Consider the following 5,044-nt stretch of genomic DNA (forward strand, 5'->3'; position numbering starts at 1 on the left):
CCCGGGATACAGAAAGCCCTCTGTTCTTGTGATACGGCAGGGGGTCTAATTGAGCTGACTAACACAAGCCATCTACAAATGGCTAAACTAAAAGACCACCCTGTAACACACGCCCTTTGAGGCCTCAGGAGCTGTAAACATTCACCTCTAGACACTGCTAGAGGTTGGAGCCCCACAACCAGCCCATCTGCATGCTCCCCCTAGGGGTTTGAGCAGTGGGGCACCAAAGAAGTGAGCCACTCATCACATGCCCTACGAAGGGGATAAGGGAACTTTTCCCGTTTCAACACCAAAACAAAGATTTGCCAACATCACAGTTTGGGGTCCTCCACTGGTGGGAGTGAATCTGAGCAGAAGGCGAATATCAAACCTGTATCAGAAGAGGTCCCAAGTTTCTGAGAAGGGCTCATCTTGGGACATTATTGTCCCCTGACCTGTTAGGGGTCACCACCTGCTGGTAGCTAGAAGTCATCATAATTGTCTTTAACTATTTGGGACTCTCTTGAGAGGCCTCAATACTCAATCATTTTCTTTGTTGTTTAGACTCTGATCATCATAAATCTTGTGTATTGCCTATAGCCCAATTAAATCTTACTTTCACTCTAAATCCAAATTAAATTTCACTCCCATGCTGGCTGTTTTTTCCTCATAACTCTGCATCTTTTTTTGTTTTCTTTTGTTTTGCTTTGCATTGCACTTACCACACTTTGTTATTCTCTCCATATCTGTGTGACTATTTTCTGTATGTCTCTAAAAGCTCCACAATGGCAGAGGCCATGTTTGTGCCTAGCTCAGTGCATGATGTGTGTAGATTATCAATAAATATTCATTGAATGGATAAGTGAGCAAATGAATGGAAGTCTACTCGGGAAGTGAGAGTTCTCTTTATTGTAGATTTCCATGGCATTTACTGTCTATACCATTTCAGTGACATTTACAATTGATTACTATCATCCTAACAAGTGGGCAATATATTGTTAGGAAACAAAACCCTGACCTTTGCAGATGGTGAAGGGATATTTGATAGCACAACCCAGTAAGTAATAATAGATTTGGTTTTTTTTCCTTTCAAAATGTTGGGAAACTTAAGAACAGTTTGGAAAGTGTTCTCTTTTTACTAAAACTCATTGTTGATGTAGTCTCTGAGAGAAAGAGGCTGCAACAGCAGGAAATTTTACAGAGTATAAGTGGAGAAATATGAGCCTCCATAAGTTCCACCAATGCACAGATCTATGAGGTATCAAATGAGGGGTAATAAAAACTACAGCTTAGAAATGTAGATGGCGATGAAGCCTTTGAGCACTGCCAGAGAATCAGAGAACTCTCCTCAATTAGCCAGTGAAACATGGTGCCAGGTAGCCTGACATGTCAGTAAACAGGGGACTTCAAAGGAACACACACAACTGGATCAGGACTGGAACATTTCTTTCCCTAAAGATCCAGTAGTTCTCTAATGAGGGAAACTGCAGTTAAAGCCAGAATCACACTGCTATGGTTTCACTGTGTCCCCCAAAAGTTCATGTGTTGGAAACTTAATCCCCAATGCAACAGCATTGGGAGGTGGGGCCTAATAAGCAGTGATTGGGTCATGAGGGTGGAGCCCTCATGGATGTATTAATGTCCTTCTTGCAGAGGCGGGTTAGTTATCACATGAGTGAGTTATTATAAAGCGAGTCCAGCTCCCATGCTTTCTCTGTCTCACGCACTCAACTCTGCCTTTAAATTCCTTAAAAGCCAAAGATCTTTTCTTCTTCTTTGTTTTTATTTTGCGTGGCATCCAGGAGAGTGGAGAGTTATTTGGGTTCAATAAGTGCTATACACACACACACACACACACACACACACACACACACACGATTCAAAGTTCTGAATATTTTATTTAATTTATTCCTCCTCATTACTCCATTTATTTATATTTCAATAGCTTTATGGGTACAAGTGGTTTTTGGTTACATGGATGGATTATCTAGTGGTGAATTCTGAGATTTTAGTGCACCTGTGTCACCCAAGTAGTGTACATTGTACCTAATATGTAGTTTTTTATTCCTAGCTCCCCTCCCACCTTTGCCCTTCCGAGTCCCTAACGTCCATTATGTCAGTCTGTATGCCTTTTCATACTCATAGCTTAGCTTCCACTTATAAGTGAGAACATACAGTTTTTGGTTTTCCACTTCTGTGTTATTTCACTTAGAATAATGTCTTCTAGTTCCATCTAAGTTGCTGCAAAAGACATTATTTCATTCTTTTTACTGGCTGAGTAGTATTCCATGGTGTATCTATACCACATTTTCTTTATCCATTTAATAGTTGATGGCCACTTAGGTTGGTTCCACACCTGTGCAATTGTGAATTGTGCTGCTATAAACACCTGTGTGCAAGTGTCTTTTTCATATAATGACTTCTTTTTCTCTGGGTAGATTCCCAGTAGCAGGATTGCCAGATCAAATGGTAGATCTACTTTTTGCTCTTTGAGGAATCTCCATACTGCTTTCCATAGAGATTGTACTAATTTACAGTCCCACAAGCAGTGTATAAACGTTCCCTTTTTCCCGCATCCACACCAACATCTATTGTTTCCTGACTTTTTAATAGTCATCATTCTTGCGGGAGGAAGGTGCTATCTCATTGTGGTTTTGATTTGCATTTCCCTGATGATTAGAGATGTTGAACATTTTTTCATATGTTTGTTGGGCATTTATTTATCTTCTTTTGAGAATTGTCTATTTGTGTCCTTTGCCCATTTTTTAATGGGATTATTATTATTTTTTTTTTCTTGCTGATTTGTTTGAGTTTCTTGCAGATTCTGGATCCTTGGCTGGATGTGTAGTTTGCAAATATTTTCTCTGTGGGTTGTCTGTTTACTCTGCTGATTATTTCTTTTGCTGTGCAGACGCTTTTTTGTTAATTAGGTCCCCTTTATATATTTTTGGTTTTGTTGCATTTGCTTATGGGGGTCTTTGTCATGCATTCTTTGCCTAGCCTGATGTCTAGAAGAGTTTTTTCAATGTCGTCTTCTAGAATTTTTATAGTTTGAGGTCTTATATTTAAGTCTTTGATCCATCCTGAGTTGATTTTTATGTAAGGTGAGAGGTGAGGATCCACTTTAATTCTTGTGGCTTGTCAGTTTTTCCAGCACCATTTATTAAATAAGGTGTCAATTCCCCAATTTATGCTTTTGTATGCATTGTCCAAGTTCAGTTGGCTGGACATATTTGACTCTATATCTGGATTCTCTATTCTATTCCATTAGTTTATGTGCTTACTTTTATACCAGTACCATGCTATTTTGATAACTATAGCATTGTAGTATAATTTGAAGTTCGGTAATGTGATGCCTCCAGATTTGTTCTTTTTGCTTAGTATTTCCATTGCTGTCTGGAGCCATGAGGCCCGGAATTAGCCGACCTCTGTTGCCTGATCTCTGCAAAGCGGAGACAAGATGGCACATTTCCAGGTTCTTCATTAACAACCTTTCCTGCGCGCGCCTAAACTTTTCCCGTGTGCGCCTAAACTTTTCCCGCGCGCGCCTAAACTGTTCCCGCACGCGCGCAAACTTTTTCATGCCCAGGAAGATATGCAGCCTACAGCGCAGGCGCAATTCCGTGCCCGGGAAAAATACCAATTAACGGCGCATGTGCAATTGTAATTTGAGAGAACCCGGCCCCCCATCACCGCCCTGGCCCAACCTCTTCCCCTGCCAGCCTATATAAGGCATTGCACCGCCACCATTAAACGAGACTTGATCAGGCTATTTGTCTTGTCTCCATTTCTCGTGTTTTCTTGTCTCCTCCATTCCCACTCCCCCTTCCAGGGTCCGTGTCGACTGTCCTGCAGGTCGGGACGCGTGGCACCCGAACAGGGACCTGGACACGGGGGAAACAGTGAGGAAGAAGGCACTAAAGTCAGCCGAAAGTAAAAGTGGGAGAAATTCCTCCGGACATCGTGGGAACCTGCCGCGTTGGAACCAGAGGTAAGTAACAGTGTCTGATTATGGGACAAGAATTAAGCCAGCATCAAATTTATGTAGGGCAATTAAAAGAGGCTTTAAAAGAACGAGGAGTAAAGGTTAAAAGTAATGATTTGTTTAAATTTTTTGATTTTGTAAAAGATACCTGCCCTTGGTTTCCACAAGAGGGAACCATTGACATAAAGAGGTGGCGTAGGGTGGGAGATTGTTTTCAAGATTACTATAGTACTTTTGGACCAGAAAAGGTTCCGAAAACAGCCTTTTCTTATTGGAATCTGATCAAAGATATAATAGATAAAAAGGAAAAAGAAAAAGATCCTGAGGTAATGGCAGTGGTTACTCAGACTGAGGAAATATTAAGAGGCAGCTCCCAAACCGACCTCGAAAAATCCACACCTAACAAAGAAATAGACCTTATATTGCTACAAAGCGACGAGGAAGAGGCTGGGGTCCCCTCAATAACAAATATAGAAACATCAAATAAGGAAAAGGCCAAAAAATGCCCAGTTTTACCTACAACTAATGAAAACAAAAGTAAAAATAACCTTAACCCTTCAGAAGTAGACTGGGATAATTTAGAGGAAGAGGCAGCAAAATATCATAATTCTGACTGGCCACAAACTTTTACTTATCCCCCTCCCTATAATAAGGCTTCTGCCCCCGCAGTTATGGCAGTAATAGACCCAAAAGAGGAGCTTAGAGAAAAGATTGCACAACTTGAAGAGCAAATAAAGCTCGAAGAACTACATCAGTCTTTAATCACTACATTGCAGAAATTAAGGATGGGAAGTGAGAGTGTTCAATACCCTAAAGGAATAGAGAAACACTCTCACCCTCAGAGACCTGGATAGCATGTCCCAAAAGGAAGGTCGCTTGGTAGTAGGGATAGGGAGGATTCCTCTCCTCGAGACGTTTTTCCAGTAACTGAAACTACAGATGTGCAGGGCCGGGCCTGGAGACACCACAATGGGTTTGAATTTACTGTAATAAAAGAACTAAAAACCACTGTCTCGCAATACGGAGCTACTGCCCCGTACACCCTGGCCATAGTCGAATCTGTGGCCGAAAATTGGCTCA

The sequence above is a fragment of the Colobus angolensis genome, unplaced genomic scaffold, assembly GCF_000951035.1.
Source record: "Colobus angolensis palliatus isolate OR3802 unplaced genomic scaffold, Cang.pa_1.0 Scaffold284, whole genome shotgun sequence".
Lineage (NCBI taxonomy): Eukaryota > Metazoa > Chordata > Mammalia > Primates > Cercopithecidae > Colobus > Colobus angolensis.